We start from the raw sequence: 23,005 nt of genomic DNA, 5'->3' as shown, positions 1-23,005 counted from the left end.
GGTTGTTATGAGACAAGTGGATCCAGTGCTGCGGGAAACAGGGAAATGCTGAGGTTAGGCACCTCTCTCGTGGTGGGGATGGGACAGAATTGAGCTGGGTGGTGGGAGAGGGCAGAGGGCAGGCAGGGGAGTGGGGGACCAGGAGCTGAGCTAAGCAAATCTGGGGCCTGGGGAGAGGAACCCTTTTAGAAGGTGGTCGGGTATGGGGCCCAGGCCGACCTGGCTGGCCAAGCTAGGAGCGAGGAGTCTTAACCGATTTCACCTTCACGCACTCCCCGGATTTTTAGAGTACTTCCTCTGTGCCGGGCACTATTCTGGGTCCTCGTGAGTGAGTGGTGAGCGAAACAGACATAAATCCCAACCCAATGGAGCTCCATTTTCTGGTCGGGGAGCCCGATAATAAGCAGATCATCTAAGCACCAAGTGCATCAGACGGTAAATAAGGTCTACACTAGGGAAGGGGCATAGGGAGTGTGGGGTGTTGTAATTTAAAATAGGGTGGTCAGGGCAGGCCCTTCTGAGAAGATGATACTTCAGTAGAGAACTGCAGGAGAGAGCCAGAGCCCTGGGGATATCTGGGAGAGGCAGACCCAGACAGAACATCAAGCATGCACCCGCAGGCCTGGTGAGCCAGGGAAATAGGGAGAAGGCCTGCTTGGCCAGAACGGGGCCACAAAGTGGGGGGAACCATAGAGGATGCTGTCTGAGAACTAACAGGCAACCACAACACCCTGGGCTTTGCAGCCACTGCAAGGGAGGTTTGACAGAGGAGAGCTCTTACAGGATCTTTCTGGGTACTGCGTTCAGAATACATTGAATTGAGATTAGGTCCTCATTCAGTCCTTGTCCCCGGACTGGAGAAGGTCTATATGATTGCCAGATTATCTGTACCCTTCTAGGATTGGAACATTTCTAGGAAAACATTGAAAAGAACATGACCCATGTTTGTACCAATGAGGGAGGAGGCTGACTTGGCTCAATCTAGGTATGACTCCGGCCTCATCTTCTACCCTGGCTTTAGGGGCACCCGCCATGGCCAGCTCTGATACCCAGGCTCCTGCCCTGGTCAAATTCTCCCAACCCATGCAGCCTCGCTTTGTGCCGTGGGGCTCCATGGCCACCTCCTTCCCCTGGCGGTGTGTCCACTCTGCCACATGGGCACTGCTGCTGGGCACAGAGGTTTAGATCACACCTCCCTCTTCTGAACTGGAAGAATCCATGCAACACCACTGTGACTAACTCAGATCGGTTTGAGGTCCAGGGCCCCCAGCCCTCTGACCTTAGACTGACTTCCATGGCCCAGCCAAGACTGGCTTGGAGCAGCCCAACCCCAGCGGTTAACAGTACCTATCGTCTCCCCGGTTTCCTTGGGAGTTTTAAGCCAAGAATCCCCAGACTTGCCTATCAGATCTGAGTGCTCATTGTTTCTTCCATGGTCCAGAAAACCAGGAGTGTTGGTGCCATGCCCCAGGGTCATGGCCGCCTGTCCAGCCTCCTGTTCCGTGAGAGGAAGGACAGGTCAGCCACAGGAGCCGGAACCTGTCTATCCTCATGGGGGGCTCAGGAGGTTAGCCTTGCGGGTGTCAGTGCCATGAGAGGCTGGGCCCATACGACCCAGGGTCCCGCTCTAACATTTAAAGTATCTGTGTGATGTCGCTCGTTGGTATCCGGCGAAAGGGAACTCACCCTCCTGCCCGCCAAGGATGGGTCCAGAGATGTACTTGGGGACGCTTCTAACTGAATTTCTTCCACACCACTGACAACAAGGCTTTGTGAGTTCCCGACTGAAGACAGATCTGAGCTGGCAGAATCAAAGGAAGTGGGTTTAGGAAAGGATCCAAATTACATTGAGGGAGATCCCGCTGCTCTTCCGAGCAGTCCAATACCCCCTTTTGATTGAACAGGCTTGTTATTAAAAATGCATTTAAAAAAAGGAAATCGAAAGCAAATCCCTTCAAATAAGATTTCAGCCTTGTCTCAAATCCAGGGGTTTCTTTGGAGGTTCTACCTTCTCACGCTCGCTCTGTACGGAGCTGTGCTGGGAAGATCATAGCCCCCAGGCCCCCGAGGGCGATGACTCAGGAAGGTAGATATCAGTCTGGTTCCCTGAGATGGGTGTGCAGGGTCCCTTCCTTAGTTATTTTCTGGGCTACTTACATAGGGGAGGTGGTCACTTAGACTGCGTTGAAGGTTGGTCCACCAAAATTCCCATTTCCCTGAGGGCTGAACCTCCCGCTGACGCGGAGCCTGGGACTCAGTAGTAAGTTCCTATTCACCGGCCTCAGACCTCAACTCTTCTGTCGACTCCATCCCCTAACCTTGTCGCTTCCCACCCCCCTCTGGACCACTTTCACTAGGAAGCTCTTCCTTCCCATATTAGGGAAAAACCCCCACCTGCTTCCATATGGCCTGGATTCACCCTTAATCTGCTACCCTCTGCAAGAAAGAGAAGGGGCCAGGGGCCCTGGGGGGGCTCAGTCGGTTAAGCCTCTGACTCCCGATTTCTGCTCAGGTCATGATCCCAGGGTCACGGGATCAAGCCCCGCTTTGGGCACCACGCTGGGTGTGGAGGCTGCTTGGGATTCTCTCTCCCTCGCCCTCTCTTTCTGCCCCTCCCCACCCCTCAGGCGCTCTCTGTCTCTGTCTCTCACCATAAGTCAATAAACATTTATAAACAAAAAGACAACAACAACAAGAGAGAAGGAGCCCGAGAGGTGTGCCAGCCAGGACAGTGTTAACTTTAATCCTACTTAATTCCAATTCCATGATGAAAGGCTCACTTTGAGACTTGATTGAGGTGAGTTTAGGTCAAATAAGAGAAGGTTTCATTCAGCCCCACAGCCATTTATTCGTCAAGCATTCAGAGCCAGGCACAGAGCTTGGGGCTGAGGGTCAGAGGTACAATACGTGGTCCCTGCCCTTCAGGGAGACAAACAGAAACAAATCGGAAGTGGCGACAATACGTGCAACCCGTTCTGAAGTCAGTGTGTGTCCAGCACCGGAGAGAACACACGAGGGGCCGCTGTAATGCCAGCGGAGGGGACACAGGGGGCCAGGGGATCACTGAAGAAACAGACTCCCGCGTTGGGTTTCAAAGGCCTGAGTAATAAACTCAAGGAAACAGAATTATGAAACTCATTACCTCCCAGAGAGATCAGTAGCAGGAACCGTAATGGATCGCGATAGGATGGGAGGAATGCGCGTGGTTGTCACAGGAGGAAGCCTGCGCTGGACATCTGGACGGGAGGGGCCGAGCCCCCCGTTGCACCGGAAGTAATACTTGGCGAGACGCTCAGCGGCCCGGTGCCTTCACTTCCTCATCTGAAAAATGGGAAATAAAATAGCAATGCGCGTCCTGCCTGCCTCAGGGGGATGCTGGGAGCATCCGAAGTACCAGAGCATATGGACATGCCAAAAAATGGTCAAGTGCAAGGCAAACATAAGGGTATTTTTAAGCATTTTATTTGGAAAGAATTTCAAACTCACGAAAGGTGCAAAACTAAAAATAGCGCAAAGAACAGCCACACACACTTCGCCCAGATTTACCGTATTATTTACAGTTTACTTTGTTCTAAGAACAGTGTACTTTCTCTCTCTCTTTATATATATGTATATCTATCATGCACACATAATTTTATATGTATATATGTCATACATATTTTTTTTTCTGAACCATTTGTGATTTGTGGTAAGTTACATGCATTATGGCTCTATACCCCTAAACATTTCAGTATATGTTTCCTGAAACTAGGGGTACTCTCTTACATGCCACAGTGTGCTTACCAACTTGGTAGATGGGCATTATCTGGTCCATCACCCAGATTAGAATTTTTTTCTGCCTGATCTATTAATAGCATTTCCCCTCCAGGACAGGTTCCAGGGGAGGCTCAGATATTGTGTTTGGTTGTCACGTCCCTTTAACTTCCTTTGATCTGAAACCTTTCCACAGCCCTTCTTTGCCTTGTAGGATATTGACAGTTTTGAAGAATACAGTGCCCCCATTTTTGATTTTTATTTATTATCATTTGTTTTTTGAGAGAGCACACGTGGGCGAGGGGCAGAGGGGCGGGGACAGAGGATCTGAAGCCGGCTCTGCGCTGACAGGCTGACAGCAACCAACCCAACCCCATATGGGGTCCAAACTCACAACCTGCGGGATCATGACCCGAGCTGAAGTTGAACGCTCAACCGACTGAGCGGCCCAGGTGCCCCGCCCCCATTTTAAAAATAGGCTGTTTCTCATTCTGTGTTTGTGTGCCAGTCTGATTAGGCTGGGGTTGTGCATACTTGGGAACAAATCAATGCACGCGATGCTGCATGTTGCTTGGGGTATCCCATCTGGAGGCACATAACAGCCATTTGTTCCTTACAGGTGATCTTACTTTTGATCATCCAGTCATGTGTTGCCTGATTTCTCCACTATTAATTACCATCATTTCCCCCCACCTTTGCAGCTAGTAAGCAGTCTGGGAAGAGAAGACCATTTCTTGTCAGAATGTTCTCCTAGATTTAATATCTACTAATGATTCTTGACCGACTCAATCCATCTATACCAATGGTTGTAAAATGCTAATCGCCCAGCTCTAACGTTCTCTCTACATTTATGGTTTGTCCTCAACATTCCACCATAAACAAGAGCTGATCTACTATTGTCTATCTATCTATCATCTATCTATCATCATCTAAATAAATAAATATCTATTATTGATATGGACTCATAAATTTCCATTTTTTCATAATTCATTATTCTAGCGCATTATTTTGTTGTTGTCCAAATTGTCCAGATTTGGGCCAGTGGGGGCCCCAGCATGGTGGCTCCTCTGTTCTGTGACATACCCCATCATTTTTTATTGTTGTTTTTTCTTGAGCAGTTCCTTACTTTGTGGCATAAGATGTTCTAGGCTTGTCTTGTCCTAGAATCAGCCACTTCTCTGAGAAGTCCTGGCTCCTTTTAGAGGGAAAATGGTATTAGAGACCAAGATCTGGGGGCTGGGTGTGCTCATTGCTGCTGGGGTATCTTTGCCTCTTGGCCCTTTCAGTGGTTGAGCTAGGAAATATGTGCACGAATATACAAATACACACACAAATATGCACACGCATACGCACCGGCCTGGATTATGCACATGCATGTAAACATTCATACACATGCACACATTTGTAAAATCATGAGGTCACACCAATACTTGAATTATAATTCAAGTCTCTTCACACAGGGTTCTTCTTGCCTTCCCACTTTTATATTTGTATAGCTTTTTTTCCTTAGCGAGAACCCTGTAGTTCATTCCACTACAGTAAACTAATCTCTAAAGAACTTGGGATTTGTCTGTGCGTGTTCCCCTGCTCCCCTCCTCTGCCATCCCCAACACACACACATACTCTATCCTGCCCCAGGTTAAGGGTAAATAGTAAAAAACTATTTTCATAAGTCACTTGGATTAGTTCTTTCTCTCTTTCCTCCCCCTTCAGTGCGGCTATGATTCTCACTTGAAATATAATTAGGCTCACTGGTTTCGCTCTTTCCTTTCTTCCCATCTGTATGAATGTTAATTCATTTTTGGAATTTGTAGATTATTGACATGGTTACAAAAGTCAAAATTATTTTTATTTCATTATTCTCTTAATGTCTATTTATTCTTGAGAGAGAGAGAGAGTCAGAGCACAAGTGGAGGAGGGGCAGAGAGAGAGGGAGACACAGAATCCGAAGCAGGTTCCAGGCTTTAAGCCATCGGCACAGAGCCCGACGCGGGGCTCGAACTCATGTACCTGAGATCATGACCTGAGCCGAAGTCAGACGCTCAACTGACTGAGCCCCCAGGTCCCCCAAACTATTTTTTTAAAAAAGATACACTCAGGGCACCTGGGGGCCTCAGTCGGTTAAGTGTCCAACTTCGGCTCAGGTCATGATCTAGTGGTCTGTGGGTTCGAGCCCCGCATCAGGCTCTGTCAGGCTCTATGCTGACCCTCAGAACCTGGAGCCTACTTCAAAGTCTGTGTCTCTCTCTCTCTCTCTCTCTGCCCCTCCCTTGCTCTCTCTCTCCCTCTCAAAACTAAATAAACATTAAAAAAAATTTTTTTTTTAAAGATACACTCAGAGAAGTACCACTTCTTCCCATAATGCTTCCACCCGATCTGTCTCAGTCTGCTCAGGCTGCTGTAACAGAATACCATGGACCAGGGGGCTTAGAAACAATACAACTTCATTTCTCGCAGTTCTGGAGGCTGGAAGTCCAAGGTCAAGGCACCGATAGGTTTTGGGGTCTGGTGAGAGCCTGCTTCCTGGTTCATAAGCTGCGGGTCCTTCTGGCTGTGTAGTCCCCTTCATGAGGGCTCCACCCTGATTGCCTCATCACCTCCCAAAGGCCCCACCTCCCAATACCATCCCACTGGGGATTAGGTTTCAACATATGAAGTCAACCTCTGAGTAGACACAAATGTTCCATCTGTAGCCCCATTCCTTCCTACTTCTTGTAGATAACCAACCTCATTACTTTCTGGTTTATCTGCCCTGTGTTTCTTTTGTAATCCGAAGCCGGTAGATAACATACGTTTTCTTATTTTCCTTTCTTTCTCATACAAGAGATAGGATTAAGAGACAAACGTTGTTGGCTCTTGGAGCCTGGACACAAACCTGTCGGATGGATGGGGGGCTAGAGGGAGCACCGGGAGGGGTGACACCCAAAGGAAAGCAGATCACCCGAGAGAATGACAGGGGGCACTCAGAACGAACTCACCTCAGAAATCTTCGTGCCACTCAATCCGTGTGCCATCCCTCGACTGAGTGATCAGACATATTATTCTTGCTTGCAAAGTCAGAGCTGCCATTGGGGTAGGAGCAGGGGGTGATTCATTGGAGCAGCGCCTGTTCTGGCCTGGGAGAGCCCTGGCATGGCCACCAGGGATGGGGAGCCACGGTGGAGGCCTTCCCCTGACTCTGTCCAGGGGAGTGGGATCTCTGCTTGACTAACTGGATAACGTTTTAGGAACCAACTTTGTGTTACTCTTTGTGCTCTTTGTGTTACTCTCCGTGCACAGCTTCGTGCTGTGTTACTCTTTGTGTTACTCCCTTTTCACTTTGCAAGAGCGACGGTACCGAGTTTCGGCTCCCCCGGTGTTGGCAAAATCATGGGCCGCGTTCCTAGTCTCTGACTTACGTACGGCTTCACTACAGTAACAGCGGACTTGGTGGTGGCAAGATACTAACAGTAGAATGGAGTCCTAGAAGTGATGCCTCAGGGATGCTGCTGGCCCTGGGCCTTGGGTGGTAGGTGCAGAGAACAAGGCTAGAGTGGCCCTGTGCCCACCTGGGACTTCCCCGAAATGTCTCAAGACTATATATAGCCGTGACTCCCTAAAAGACCAGCCTTCCCGACACCACGCGGCTGGGGGCTTGGAGCATTGAGATCAATGGGACCACCTGTTAACTTCCTGTAACATTCTGGTTGCACTTGGAGGGAGAATCAGCACCCCGCCTAGTAACAGGTGCTCAGCTCAGGGCCTGTGGTCTTGGATTCCAGGGAGCCTAACACCCTGAGCCAGGGAGGTAGGAAATGGGGTCCAAGGCTCCTACAGCCCTCCTCACGGAGAACTTCCCGGACCCCTGTAGGAACAGCACCCCTGTCACCATCCACCTTCTGACTCTGACTTAGTTTTCTTCCTAGCAGTTTTCTCTCCCATGTTTGCCTAAGTCTCTCCCATTACGACTGAGCTCCAGGAAGGCAGGGATCTCTGTTCTGTTCACTGCTGATGGTCCATGCCTAGAATGACACTGGGCACAGAACCAATATCTTGACAGATACTTGTTGGTCGAATACAACACTGCTGCAGCCAGTGATGATGCCAATGACAAAAAAGGCCTAGATCCTTTTAGCAATGCTTTTTTTTTAAACATATGAAATATTTTGCTTAATTTAAATAATATCTTTAAAATTAAAATGTATTATTCTTTAAAAAAATTAATTGTTAATTGTTTTAAAGGTAAAGAATGATTCCGAAAGATAAAATATAACATCGTTGGTACGCTTTAGTATGGCCTAAATTGAGCCATTTGCAAATGTTTGGGTTTTATTAAAATTCACTTATTAATTACTAGAAAATTATTTACCTAAAATATTATTATTTTTTTATTGGACTGATTGTATATATATATATAGTTCAATATAAGAACATTTTTACTCTCTGTGTTTCTTTTCTGTACTTTATTATTATTTGTTTCATTTCATGATTATTACTGCAAAAAACTTTGTTGAATATAGAAAAGGTTTTTTTAAAAAAAAATCCACTCTGAGGGGCGCCTGAGTGGCTCGGTCGGTTAAGCGTCCGATTTCGGCTCAGGTCATGATCTCACGGTCCGTGAGTTCGAGCCCCGTGTCGGGCTCTGTGCTGACAGCTCAGAGCCTGGAGCCTGCTTCCGATTCTGTGTCTCCCTCTCTCTCTGCCCCTCCCCTGCTCATGCTCTGTCTCTCAAAAATAAACAAACATTAAAAAAAAATTAAAAATCCACTCTCAGTGTGGAATGTGCTAGGGATGCCACTGAATATACCCACGGGAAACAAGTCCTTCTTCTGATGTCCCATCTCTGGGAACAAGGACCTATGAACCATAGGACCTATGTCCCATCTCTGGGAACAAGGACTTATGTGATGGACAGGAGGATGTGGCGGAACCTTCTAGGGGCGGTTGAGCCCTGCCATAAAGTGGGACAGCTGGGGTGAACAGATCTCTTGGGTGAAAGTTACCCTAGGATCCTGTAGTTAAGATACAGGATCAGCTGCAGTAATGTTGTACCAAAATCCAAAATAATAGTGGCTTATACCAAATAGTTTCTTTCTCTCTCCTACCACAGGGCTGGTAGAGAAAGCCAGGCCCTTTTGATTTGGCTGCTCTGGCATCCCCAGCATTGCCCTTGGTGACAGTTAATCTTACGCGTCAACTTGACTGGGCCGCGGGGTGCCCGAATATTTGGTCAAATGTTATTCTGAGTGTTTCTGTGCTTTTAGGGGAGTTTAGCATTTACATTGCTAGAATGAGGCAAGCAGATTGCTCTTCCTATTGTGGGTGGGCCTCATCCAATCAGTTGAACGCCCAACCAGGACCAAAAGGCTGACCTTCCCTGGAAGAGGAGGCACTTCCTATACCCCTCTTCACGTGGGCCAAAGTGCCCCGCCCCCCGCCCCAGCTCTGCCTCAGAAGGAAGAAAGGGGAGGGCAGGGTATGTACCTTTTCTACCAGCCTTGATCCATAAGTTGCCTACGTTACTTTTACTCACATCCCTTTGGCCACGGTTTCGTTGTGTGGCCACGTAAAGCTGAAAGGGAGGCTGGAATTCCGGCTGTTATGTTGTTCAGCTGAAAATTCTATTACCACAGAGGCAGAGGAAAATGGATATGTAGTGACGATTGGGCTTAGAAAATTCCAGTTCCAGTTAGAATTTTCCTCTTGCCTACCCCTGAAGATGGTAACCCAGCAGCAGTTAATTCATGGTCCTGGAAGGGGCCCGGATATCACATCCATCCTCGGGGAAACTGCTCCAACTGTTAGAATCTCCTGCCTTGGGGCTAGGGAGGAAAAAAAGGGCTAAGAAATTTGTGCAGTCTCCTTTTTGGCCCGGCTGCACCCCCAGATGGGCATTTCCCCCTCTTTTTTAAGCAGTGTGGCTGTGCTCACTTAACTCAGCCGTCTTTCATGGATGAATTAAGGGGGACGAGAGTAAGCCACTGTTTCCCAAACTTGCCGTAAGACCCACTCTGGGTGTTGGTGAAAAGTGCACATACTGATCCATTCTGGAGATCCCGCTCTTTGGTCTGGGAAAGAACCCAGGAATCTGTAGGTTTAACAAACTGCCCATGTGATTTTTAATCAGGTCAAATGGGAAAACCCTGGGCCATTTCCCCCAGCTTATCTAGAGTCTGTCCAGCACATGGAGATTTACTGCAAAGATATTCAGGACAACATTCCAGGACAGGAGCTGTGGCATGAGGCTTAGGCAGGAAGACGAGGTGACGTGGGGGGGGGGGGGCGTCCGGGGTGGTTCCCCAAGGCCCCCCAAAGGCCAGCACTTCTCTTCTTTCCAGACTCTACCACCAAAAGGACTCATCTGCCCTCTCTTCTGTGGCTTCTCACTTCTCCCTCCCATGCCCATGGCTCTATTCTTTCCTTGTCCGTTGACGCTGCGATCCTGCCTCGATTCACAAGACTGGGACTAGCCCCGCTCGGGGATAGCACTGTGAAACGTGGCAAGGAGAAATCTCTGGGAGATTTCTAGCCACCTTTGCCCTTCCCCGAGAACATTTACAAATAGAACTGACACCTCCCAAGACAGGTACTTCCAACACCTCACCTTTCCATAGGACCTGGCGGTTTGCAAAGTACCTTCGTGCCCATCCTCAGCCATGGAGGCATCACCAGTGCTGGGTCTCTGCACCACTCGAGCCTGTGACATTCAACTTGCCACATTGCTTGTCCTCCTGCTTCCGTGAAACCTGCCTCACGGCTTCCTCTTCCTCGCAAGCCTATGAGTGAATTCCGAGGCCCACCGGGCGGAAGTGGAAGAGTTAATAGAAAGGATGCTTAGTCAAAGACCCGTTTACTGCACTTAGGTAGTTGACATTATGGAGTCTCCCTAGCTGTTGAGGAGGGGCTCCGAGGATCAAGGGAGGACTTTTCCTCCAGGCCTGTCAGCATCAGGCTGCCCTTCACCCTTCACATCGCCCTGGGGCAGGGGTGAGGGGTGCAGCGGGGAGCCAGGTCACAAGCCAGGGCCGCCTGGGCCCTGAGTCCCGCCCTCCCAGCCGCCGTTGAGGTTGGCAACATGTAGCAGCTGCTCCTTTCTGTAGGCGAGCAGGGTGATCCGTCCTTCCCAGCCCATTAACACAGCACATGCGGAGCAAGGTTAATGGAACCGAGATGGGGCTGGCAGGAGAGGGGGAGCCCCGTGGGGACCGTGCATCCCACCTCCTGTCGCTCAGCGTACTCTCCCGTCTTCCCCACGCTGGGCCCATTCAAGGAATGTGTCCATCTGTGCACCTCTGCTTCCAAGAGACGGAGGGGAGGAGGGGCCGAGGGATGCGGAGGCAAGGGGCCTGTCTTTCTCCTGTGCTCTTACCCACGGGCCCTGAGGGAGGGCAGCCACCAGCTCAGTTAAGGGAGTCATTAGAAGAGAAAACCCGTTTTTATGCTCACAGACAGGTTGTGTGATTGCATTGTGGGTGCAGACAGAGGCAGGCTGCAAAGCTCGGTGCACTGGGGCCTCCCTGTGTGCCAGGCAAGGTCCTAGAAGGGCACGAGAGAAAGAAGGGCCACCCCTGGGTGAGTGCCATTCCCATCAGCATGCTCCCTGGCCCCACCATTTACTCCCAAGTGGAAGGAAATGGCTCCAAAAGGTGCAGATGAGTCTGAGATCCGCCAGCAAATCAGATGCAGATTAGGTTGGAGGGAGGAGGTGAGAAGGTACCCCATCTTCGGGGAGGCTACAAGGTCAGTGGGTACAAATTGCACAGATGAAAATGACCCACTTCATAACCTGAGATCTGGGTGCGTTTTCACACCCACTGATTTGAAAACCGGCCAAAGCGGCTCAGGTGACTTTCCTTCTGAGGAAGGAAGGAGAGAGACCTCGCTCTGTGGCTCGTTAGGCAACGGAGGTGCTGCACTGCTCCCTGCGGTCCAGGCCTCAGAGGGGAGACCCTACCAGAGTCCCGCCCTCCTCCCGTCCCGGCCACGCTCACTCTCCCACCGGGGGACATGTGCACAGTTCATGCACACAGACAGTCGGGACAACTTGTCACGGGACAGCGTGCTCAGGTCCCCTGATGACGTGAGACGTGAGATGCTTCAGAAGCAACTCAAGTGGATGCTAGGAAGGACTTTCCGGGCACTTTTGACACAGTGACTGGGGCAAGTCGCCCTAGCCCTTGTCCTGAGAACATTTACAAATAGGACTGTTAACTGACACCTCCCAAGATAGGTACTTCCAACACCTCACCTTTCCATAGGACCTGGCAGTTTACAAAGTACCTTCGTGCCCATCCTTATTGGTTTCTGGAAGGTATTCAGATTATAGATGTTGCAGAGGCAGGGCAATGAGGCTCAGTGGTTCAGTGACGTGGCCACGTTCACAAAGCCAGTAACCGGGGAGCCGGGACCACAGCTGAGCTCTCCCTGGACTCCATTTGTCTTCCATTTACCTTGGAGTCTGTGTCTGGTGTTGTGGGTGAAAGGCTGCTGTGGGTGCTTCTGGAAGGTCCTGCCCAGCAGAGACAACGGGAAACCAACGGCATGGCTCAGGCCATCCCCCTCCCCTTTGGGTCTTTGTTCTTAGCCCAAGACCCTCCCACCAAACTGAAGTTGAACCCAGACGGGAGAAAGGTGGGTCTGGAGCCACCACTGTCCTTCTGACACAGGAGGCTGCAAGGGCACCGGCTTCCCAGGGCAGGAGGGCACCGTCCTCCTTTCCACCCAGTTCCTGCAAGTTCTTCCTAGACTTCTTTCTTGGGCCCTTTCTCAGCAGGTGCTGAGTGGGGGAGATGGAAAAGTGTCTCCTAACTCTTGGTTCATGGGGACATTCCAGGCTGAAGGGCCTGGAGAGGTACAGAATTTGAAACCAGTGAGGTGTGTGTATATGCGCCTTTGTGTGCGTGTGTGGTTTGGGAACAAGCAACTTCTGCTTCCTAATGAAAAAATAAACGCTTGAAAGGGATTTGTTAAATCAACTGAAAGGGGCCCCTGGGATCTCCTTCTCTCTCATGCACAAACACTTTCCCAGTGCGCAAATGAATCAGGACCCACACGGATCCGATTTCACTCAGAAACTGCACTGGTTTATAAAACCCAGAGAGGAAAATTGCCAGGGGCCAAGTTTGTTTTCGTGTCTCTGTCCACACACTCTCAGAAGTTTGTTCTGGCCTCTCTACCCTCTGGGGAGATGGGGTGTTTGCATGTTCAGGTGGGAGGAGGAGGAAGAGAAGTCCCTATCGTGAAGTCTGGACCAGGTGAGCTCCTGAAAAACTGGGATTAGATGCGTTATTTATCAAGGAATGCGCGGGTCCTGCGCCCGAGACATGGAGACTCAGCCCAGGAAACGAGGACGGATGCTCTCAGGTCCTCCAGGAAGGGGCTCAAAGGCGATGGGAGAGTATCTTTACCCTCCTTTCTGTCTCTCTGGGTCTTTCTCTTAGGGCCTGATTAACTAGACAATGTGCAGGGTGGGGCTGCCCTAGAAAACGTCCCACTGGAAAAAACCCTGGGGGTCTGCCTGGTGACCCAAAGATATGCTTTGGGGGGATGTTTGAGAAACCCAAGCTCAGCCCACACTTGGTCGTCCCGCTGAGGACTGGAGGGTAACTGCAAGTGGCTTGTGGTATAATAAAAAATACTATATGAAATAAAATAAAATAAAAACATCTGGTCCGGTCTTCGTCCGGGGTTCCTGGCAAAGAGTTCCTCCAGCCCTTGGAATCTTCCTGAGTGATAAGAGTGTCTTTTGCGTGCTGATGCCAGGACTCCAGCTGGGTTGGAATGTGTGTGTGTGTGGGAGGGGGGGGGCTACACAGCTTCAGGATGGGGGCTGGTGGCCAGAAAGCCTGAGCCTGGGTTAGAGGTTTGGAACTCTAGAGAGGGACTGGAGATTGAGTTCCAATTACCAGCAGCCATTGATTTCATCAACCATGCCTCCGTAACGGAGCCTCCATAAAACCCCCTAACCAACAGGGTTTGGAGAGCTTCCGCGCTGGTGAAAATACTGATGTGCTGGGGATATGGTGCGCAGGGAGGGCGGGGGAGTTCTGCCACCCCACCCCTCCCTCATTTCTTACCCCGAGCGTCTCTTCCATCGGTCGCGTCCTTTCTAATAAACTGGTGAACATAAATAAAGGGTTTCTCTGAGTTCTGTGAGTCGTTCTGTGGAATTATTGCACCTGAGAGGAGGCTGTGAGAACTCATGATTTACAGCCAGTCAGTCAGGACTTGTGACTGGTGTTTGGAGTGGGGGTGGTCTTGTGGGACTGAGCCCTGTGACCTGGGGGGTCTGACACTAAGTCTGGGTCGTTAGCGTCGGAATAGGATTGAATTATGGGACACAGGGTTGGTTTCAGAGAGTACAGAATTGGTCGTAGTGTGGAAAAGCCACACGTTATTTGTTGTCAGAAAGAAGACGCGGGGCACCTGGGTGGCTCAGTCGGTTAAGCGTCCGCCTTTGGCTCAGGTCACGATCTCACGGTTCGTGGGTTCGAGCCCCGCATCGGGCTCTGTGCTGACAGCTCCAAACCTGGAGCCTGCTTCGGATTCTGTGTCTCCCTCTTGTGCTCTGTTTTTGTCTTTCAAAAATAAATAAACGTTTAAAAAAATTAAAGAGAAGAAAGAAAGAAAGAAAGAAAGATGACACGGCATTGCCAGAGCCCCACAGTCCCAGGCCCCTTGTCCCCAGACGGACAGGAAACAGGACAATAATTATAGGAGATGACCAGTGAGGGTCACTGGAGACCAAAAAGGGGCCTAGACAGACCCCAGTTTCATGTGCCAGCTGCCAACGCCCCCCGTAGGGTGTCTCTCCAGGTGGCAAAGAATCTTGCTGGTGCCTGGAGCCCCCACACACGCTCTCAGTCCCACCTTCTGATGTGGGGGAGACAAGGCTTGGTGATCGTCCTCTGCCTGGAGCCTCCAGTCCTGAAAACCCTATTTCAAAGGGCTTCCAAGTTAAAGCCCAGACCATCGCGCAGCTCTCCCGGGGTCACACGGCAAATGGTGACTGTTTCTAGGCACAGATGCTGTCTCCTACTTCCCACGAAAATGCCGAAGCCACAGGCCACGCCGCCTCTCCCCTCTCTAGGGAAGCACAGGGTGGCCTGGCACCACCTCCTTTCCCCAGCTGCCTGGGTTCCCGGGTCCTCTGAAGTGAAGGCCCTCCAGAAGTGTCTGGTACCTGAAAAGAGAACCGATTGGCCCCCTGACGCCAAAGGAACACTGCAAAATCAAAATTAATAAAGGTTTGATTGCATGTCTACAAAACATGTCAACTAGTCAACTGCCACTTCACTCAACTCCCGGTTATGCTAAATTATAATTAATGTGGAGTGTGTGTGCAGCTTGAGATGATTGATACATTGTGTGGCCTCCCAAGTATCAGACTGAGTAGCGCACGGAGGTCATAAAATGACCCGGTCCCCCTCCCCATCCCTGCTTCTGCATCAGAAAGCCGACAAAGGACTGGGAGGAAAAGGAGGAGGGAAGTTTCAGCTGGGGGGTGGGGTGCAGGGAGGAGCCCAGCTCTGCTCCTGTGTGAGGCTTCTGGACCACGGAAGGCAACCTAGCTCACGGCCCGCCCTTTCCATCAAACTTCAAATAACTGCCCATTCTTCCACTAACTCAGAATGATGGCCAATCCAAATATCATTTGAGCTTGGCCGTCGGGCAGCGTCACAACCGAATGCCCCTAGGCTGGACCCCCAAGTTTGGGGGGCCCAGTCCACCTAGGAATGGCTGGGGGTGCCACTGGGGTAGTGAATGGTCCACATCTATTCAACAACCTTCAACAAACATCGGTGCCAGGCATTATATTCAATCCGGGGGGTGCAAAGGTGAGCAAAACAGCCCCCCTTCCCTTATGGAGGGCGGTGTCTTATGGAGGCCAGAGTTGGTGCCATAACCCTTTCGCATTTGGCTCTGGAAAGCTCCCTGGGAGCAGTCAGGGCAGATGTTAGTTGAGCTTTATCTCCTTTTTCAGAAAGGCCATTGAAGGCGTCCAAGGTGGCAGCTACAGAGCCCGGACTGCCTTTTCCCACGTGCTGTTTACTCCGTTAACAGGCCAGGCCTCTCGGGGACGGCCACGGGGGTGCTGTCCAGACAGCCAAGGACTTCTGTCTGAGACTGCTGGCCTTGGGACCCACGTGCAGGCTGAGCCTGCAGCCCTGCCCCCAGAGGGAGGGGAGGCTGTATCCAGCAGTGGGGGGGGGGTGGGGGGGCGCGGGGGGCTGGCTGCCAGGGCCCAAGGGCTGCTCCACTGCGCTCTGCGAGCTTCTGATGTTATCTGCAACTAATCAGCTATTTATTTCAGCCAATTCATTATGTTCTCTTTGAACTGCGCTTCCTTTTCCGGAGAAAAGCTGCCCTGGAATTGGTTTGAACGTCAAGGGTGAAATGTGCTTGCGGGCTGCATTCCGGGCCCAGCTCTGCGCGCCTCGGCCGGGCCTGCTCTGTCACCGAGCCTTCAGCCGGGGACGGATGGGCAAAGCCCACGCGGCTCTGTCCCAGGAGCAAGCGTCCTGCCAGTCCTGCCTGCCAAGGTGCTAAATCAGCCCCGGCTTCGTCCCCCCTCCCCGACTGGCTATCTCCATCATCAGCATCAAAGCGTCCCGCGCTCCATCAGGGTGCTGGGCTCCGCAGCAAATCCTTTGTCTCCTGCTTCAATCCCTCCGGAGCCAGCCGCCCGTTCAATCACCCCCCAGCGCCCGGCTTAGCTCTGCTCCAGCCCTCCCTGTGGGCTCTGTCACCCCCATCACCCAGCCTGATCCTGTCACCTGCTCCACCAGCCCCCCCCCTGGCCCGCAGCCACCCCAGATGAAAATCTACTTCCTGCCATCACTCAGGCTCCTCTCCACCCCCCCTTCCGCCACCACCCTCCCTGGCATCAGATTTTACCGCCCAGTGCGCTGGGCTGGGCCTATCCTTGCTCCTCTCTGACTCCCTGAGAGGGCAATGGGAACATGGGAGGCGGGGGAAGGGGGCTTCTCCTCCTTTTCAGCCTCCAGACTCTCCCCAGGGGCTGGCAAGGTGGGATCTCACCAAAGCAAGCTGGGAAAAGCCCCCAGAGAGGCGGGTCACCCTGGCCAGAGAGTGTGGTTTCCCTACAGGACGCTCTCTCCCTCTGAACTCCAGCAGCTTCAACTTGGGGCTGCATCACTGTCCCAAGATGGCTGCCTCCCTGGGAATCCAGTTGCTATGGCAACAAGAAGGCGCCCCCCCCCCCCGCCCGAGGCAAGGGGCAGGGAGCCAGAGAGTGCAGAGGGACATGAAATTTGACCACGGTGGCTGTGTTGTGCCCTCCTTCCCCCATCTCAAGGGACGTGGCCCTTCTGGAGCACAGGTGGGCAGGTGTCCCACGGCGGGCTTTGTGGCAGAAATGGCAAGGGAGCCGCAGGGACGGTGCCACTGCCAGGGCAGTCTGTCATTCTGGGGGATTTGGGGGACCCGTGGGCCGCGGAGCACAGAAATAGAAGAATTATCCTCTAAGTCCGAACCCGCGATACATCTGTCTGGCCAGAGCTTCCCTGTGACAGAGCTGCCAAGACCACTTTATGGGAAAGGCTTTACCCTAGAAGCTGTCAACCTCAAAGTTAGGATCGTGCCCCAACTCCTGCCACTTCCCTAACAGCCCCTTTGGAGATGGCACTCATGAGTGACCTACACCCTCCCTTAACCTATTTATATTTTCAGACTGTGACATCTCTTCGGGGAATGAGCTCCCTGAATTTATGGCCAGCTGCTCAGAGGAGCGTTCCCCTTGATCCGCTCCGTACCCATCTGATGTGCGCGTTAAAAGAATCCCCTCGTGTTCGGTGCTTTGGGATTTGGTGAACGACTCTTCATCCTGCCCTTCCAACCCTCACGGCAGCATACACTTTAATTTCAAAGGTGAGTATTTCACGATGCCCCATGTGCTCCAGGTGACTTTACAATAGTACCTCATTTATTCCTGACGACCCCGGGAGGTGGCAATTCTAATCTGCATTTCAAAGGTGAGCCAACCGACCTGCGGAGGAGAGTTGACTTGTCCACCAGCTGGCACAAGGCAGAGGTGGGATTCCAATAGGTCTGGCAATATGGTCGGTACTTGTCCCAGGAGGACCCAGCTACTCTCAGGAACCTGTTTGTCCTGGAAGGGCAAGAATTAAAATAAGACACTTAATTGTCCCGGTTGAAAATAAGGAGAAGACTTCTTCCTCCTCTCCCTTTTCTTTCGGAGTTTTTTCCTGTGTCCTTTTCAAATGTTTGGAAATCCTTAAAACGGCTAGATGAGTCTCCTGCTGGTCCCAGAGCTCAGGCATTTCCTCAAAGACCCGAGAGCCATCTTTTTGAAATGCAAACATCAAGAGAGAGAGGGCACATCACTCTCCGTTCCCGTGGGAAGGTAGGAGCCTAACTTTGGTGGGTGCCTTGCTCCCGTTTGCAAAACTACCTCCCGTTGCAAATTCTGCGTTTGTTTTTCCTCTGGATAAAGCCAATAAACTAACACACAGATGGTCGCCCAGTTACCAGGTAAAGACAGGATGTGTGACAAATGGCGCTATCAACACCTCTTATATGAGGATGAGTCGATCATGGTGTATAAACAAGGGGTATGTATGTAGATAATGGGTTGTGGCCACTTGGCTACCGAAGGGGATCAGAATAAGCCACCCCAAAGTATGCCCCTTTGGCATATGGATTGTTTTGAGCGGAAGGCCACAGAGGAACAGCAGATGCGGGAAAACCTCTAAAATCAGAGCATAAATGGCTCTTTTGTCAAGAAAATTTACATTGATAAAGGAACATTCTGTCTTTGAATTCTCGTAGGTGATAAGCAGTGACGCCCATCGCCTTCTGGTTTAATGCGTATTTGATAAGAACACTGTTCCCTCCACCTTGGTGGAGGTTTTCTGGGTTGGGAGATTTTTTTTTTTAATTTCACTTCCCCTACAGTCCCTTTGCCTTTCCAATCATAGATTCCCTGTGCTTTGAATGTGTGCCTCTCACCCCTAAGACTGGATGCTCATGGATGTTCAGGTTCCCGGTCTCAGGGGGCGTGGTCTATTCTGAATTAAGCTTTGCTGGTGTGTGAACAGGTATCTGACCCCAGCGAAGGGTGATCCCTCCCTGCCTTCTTAGGTAACTGTTAGGCCATCCCACATTTGGGGGGAGGTTTTAGCAACTACTGCTTTAGCCCGCAGAGCTGCCCCCCTCCCCAACTGACATCACCCCTGTCTTCAAAAACCTTTGAGGTCTAAGAGGTGAAGTCACAACTTAGTCATGTACCACTCCCCCCACCAGCATAACTTCTGCTGCTCTTCCAGTTTATCTCCCTATTGCTTTCTGTCCCCTGCCCCGAAGATAATCCACTCAGCCTTGCATTATTTTCAAGTGCCTTCACTCACTTCGTTCCTTCTGGCTTGGAATGTATCCTCTTCGGGTCTCCACCCAGGCAAGGTCTAGGTTTTCTTCAGGAACCAGCCCACGTGCTCCTCCTCCTGCAAATATCAAAACAAGACCCCCGCCAGCACCACGCTATGCACAGACCTCATCTCGAAGTTTTTGTCTGGTCGGTGTCCCCGGCTAGGTCTGTAACATGTCCTCTGCAACACACAGTTGTTTGAGGACGCGACCCATCTCCCTTTTGCATCACATCATCCAACTGCACCGAGCCCAGGGCCGTACCTGCCTACCCGACTCGGTGCTCAGGCAGGGCCAGCCTTGGTGACGAAGGTGGGTCCTACAGCCTCAGGTGACACGTAGATTGGTATAGGGTTTCCCAAAGGGGAGGAACTGAGAGGCTTTATGTTTGTTCCTCCTCCGCAGTTGAGGGTCACAGACTCTTTCTCAGCTAATCAGCAGGTGGAAATGTAACCATCCCGACTGGGCCACCCAGCACAAGGCCTTCCTGCTCCCCTTCTCTCTCCAGAGTAATAAACAGAGTCGTTACCAGGTGCCTCTTGCAGCCTTCCGTGCTGGCAGGTTATTTATATGCAAATTTGCCTGTCTGTGGTGGTGGAGGCTCATAAACATGATAACAGAAGCTTCTGTAGGGGCTGGGACGTGATGGAGGGTGGGGAGAGGCCCTCTAGCTTCTGCGAGGAGAGTTAATATGGGATTAGCCACAACCAATTAGATGGTATCGAACCCAAAGGGACCCAGCAGTTTAGCTAAACTGAAGATCCGGCTGAGGGAGGGGGCTGTGGCTGTCGGGGAGGGCCTCAGGCACTGGCGGAGCCATCCCCCAGGAAGCCAGGCTTCGGGGTAGAGTCCCTGACCCAGGCCCCTCGGAAAGGGGCCCTGAGAGGGAGGAAGGGCACGACCCTGACCTTCACAGCAATCCTGGCATCCGTGGATGTCAGCAGGAAGCATCCCCTGCTCTGCAGGTGCAAAGGTATGACAGCCCATGCTTTCATGCCCTGGTCCCTTCACCCCTGCTCACCATCACCTCTGCCTGATAGACTGGGACCCATCCTCTGGAACTCCCCTGGGATGGCCTCCCCGCCCCAACAAAGCCTTGCTTAGCCTGCCCTGCTCTGAGGGCCTGTAGGACATGGCACACGCCTCCATATGCCACTCACCACACTTTGTCTCCGGGTCTGTCCCCCTTCTGGACCACAGCGTCATGGCATCATTCACCTTTGGCTCTCCGGTCCACAGTACGGTGTTTGGCACAAAATAGATGCTCAGTGAACGTTTGGCGGGGGGGGGGGGACTGGGAAGGGAAATACAAAGAAAGCCAAAGACATTTGGACTTAAATGCTGACATTACTTGACTACGCTCCCCCAAAGTATGTCTCCTTAGCACATGGGTTATTTAGAGCTAAAGGCCATGGAGAGCCAGCAGGTATAGGGAAACCTCTATAACAGGGAACGAGCTTTCCTTTTGTAGAAGGAATTGACATCAATCAAGGAAGTTTCCATTTGGAAAAGTGTCTCTCCTGTACCTGGAAGAGGAGACTCTTCACAACTTATAAAAAAAATTTTTTTTAATGTTTTATTTATTTTTGAGAGAGAGAGAGAGAGAGACAGAGTACGAGCGGGGGAGGGGTAGAGAGCGAGGGTAACACAGAATCCACGAAGCCGACTCCAGGCTCCGAGCTGTCAGCACAGAGCCCGACGCGGGACTCGAACCCGTGGACCACCCGTGAACCACAGGATCATGACCTGAGCCGAAGTCGGACGCTTAACCCACTGAGCCACCCAGGTGCCCCAGACTTTTCGCAACTCTTATTAGTGGAACAGGTCCTGACTTATATCTGCATACCCAGCCCTACTAAACAACTCCCATACCCCCCATTTTTTCCGGTTACCTCTCCACAACTTGCCACCCCGGCCCCAAAGCCCCCTTTTCCTTTATGTAGTCTAAGACGGAACAGGAGTCCAAGTCTATCTGCCCCTTGGGGGATTATTCACTATTGGGAGCTCCCATGTGTACGTGGGATGAAGCACACATTAATACATTTCTGTTTTCTCTTGTTAACCTGTCTGTGGTCAGGCTAATTACAGGGCCACAGCTGGAGAACCCAAGGTGGACGGAGGAAAATATTTTTTCCCTCCCTACATGCTGCTTTTGTGATCTTGGGCAAGTGATCGTACTCTTTGGCCTCAGTTTCCTCATCTGTAAAATGGTAACAGCCCCTCAAATGACTCTCCTATGTGTAGAGCTTGTAAACCTGACCCTTAGTGTGCTCAGTAAAGTTAGCTCTGTTTCCCTTGCCATTAACGGCTTCCCTTCCCACCCTCCAGGGCATCAGGTCACTGGTCACACATTCTCTTTTCTCTCAAGGGGAGTCCGGTCCCCGGGGAAGGCAATCAGGAGAGATGAATTCAGCAATCAGGAAAGCAAAGACTTGCGGATGATAGAGCAGGAAGAGAGAGGAGAATTGGTTGGAGACAGAGAATGGAAAATGAGCCACAGCTTCTGAAAGGGCCTTTTTATTGTGAGGGTGTCCCTGACAGTAGCAGGAAGCTCGTGTGCAGCCACAGAGAAAAGGCTAGGAGTGCGGGGTGAGGAGTGGAAACCTTGGTCTGCTTTCTGGGCCGGTCAGCAAGCGGGCACCCTGTCCCTTGGACCCCTGCCCGGGGCCAGGCGGCGTCCTCCCCCCAGGGCAGGGCCTGGACGTGAGGCGGAGAAAACGGCTGCTGCTCTCGATTTTCGCGCAACCCAGGGGCTGAAACACGACTTGACGACCTCCGTTTGGACCTCGGTCTGTGCTTCTAACCGATTGAGTTCTTCTTTCCCGTTTCGCTCTTACCTCAGGCAAAAGACCCTGAGGGTGAAGCTGAAACTACCCCCCTCAAGCAATAATGACTACCCCATGGCAGCAAGACCCCAAGGCAATGATCCACCTGACCTTTATTGCCCACCTATGGAACCCACAGACCTTTGCCCCGTACTTGCCTTATATAAACCTGGAGGTCTTTTCAGCACTTTGGAGATGGTCTTTGAGACGTTGGTCCTCTGTCTTGCTGATGTCAGCCCCACTGAGAGCGGCTGCGCCTGCTCAACTTGGGACCCCTGGAGCCAGGCACTCTAGCACCCCTGCGCCCCGGCTACAGGGCCTGATGCTGGGCCCCAAAACCCCATCTCTAAGGAATCCCTCCTTGAAGACCTCCAGGGGTTCTGGCCACTTCCCCAGCTGCTCTGTGTGCCTGTCACTGTGCTGTGACAAGGCATTATGCTCCGTTTGGCCGCTCAAGGGTGTCCTTTGACCTCACGGAATGTGCAGGCCAGTAGGAGCCGTGCGCCTCGCTGAGTCCAAAGCACTTAAAAAAATTTTTTCAAAATTAAATTAATTAATTAATAAAATAAAATTTAATTTAATTAATTTAAAATTAATTTTAAAAAATTGTTTTAACGTTTATTTTTTTTCTCAACTTTTTTTTTTTTTTTTTTTTTTCATTTTGGGACAGAGAGAGACAGAGCATGAACAGGGGAGGGGCAGAGAGAGAGGGAGACACAGAATCGGAAACAGGCTCCAGGCTCCGAGCCATCAGCCCAGAGCCCGACGCGGGGCTCGAACTCCCGGACCGCGAGATCGTGACCTGGCTGAAGTCGGACGCTTAACCGACTGCGCCACCCAGGCGCCCCAACGTTTATTTATTTTTGAGAAAGAGAGAAAGAGCGTGAATGGGGGAGGGAGAGAGAGAGAGGGAGACACAGAATCCGAAACAGGCTCCAGGCTCTGAGCTGTCGGCACAGAGCCCAACGCGGGGCTCGAACTCACGAACCGCGAGATCATGGCCTGAGCCAAAGACGGACACTTCAGCAACTGAGCCACCCAGA

General features: G+C 51.4%; 1 long non-coding RNA gene across 1 annotated transcript; it reads left to right on the top strand.

Moving 5' to 3' along the window:
• The first annotated feature begins 16,966 nt into the window (after positions 1 to 16,966).
• LOC122482484 lies at positions 16,967 to 22,500 on the top strand. The gene is made up of 3 exons (XR_006297192.1): positions 16,967 to 17,074; positions 17,425 to 17,622; positions 21,980 to 22,500. It is a non-coding gene; the product is annotated as an uncharacterized LOC122482484 (long non-coding RNA).
• Positions 22,501 to 23,005: the final 505 nt, after the last annotated feature.

Source organism: Prionailurus bengalensis, chromosome D1 (assembly GCF_016509475.1).
Source record: "Prionailurus bengalensis isolate Pbe53 chromosome D1, Fcat_Pben_1.1_paternal_pri, whole genome shotgun sequence".
Classification (NCBI taxonomy): Eukaryota; Metazoa; Chordata; class Mammalia; order Carnivora; family Felidae; genus Prionailurus; species Prionailurus bengalensis.
Note: the sequence above shows the minus strand (reverse complement) of the source record. Positions and strands in the feature narration are given on the sequence as shown.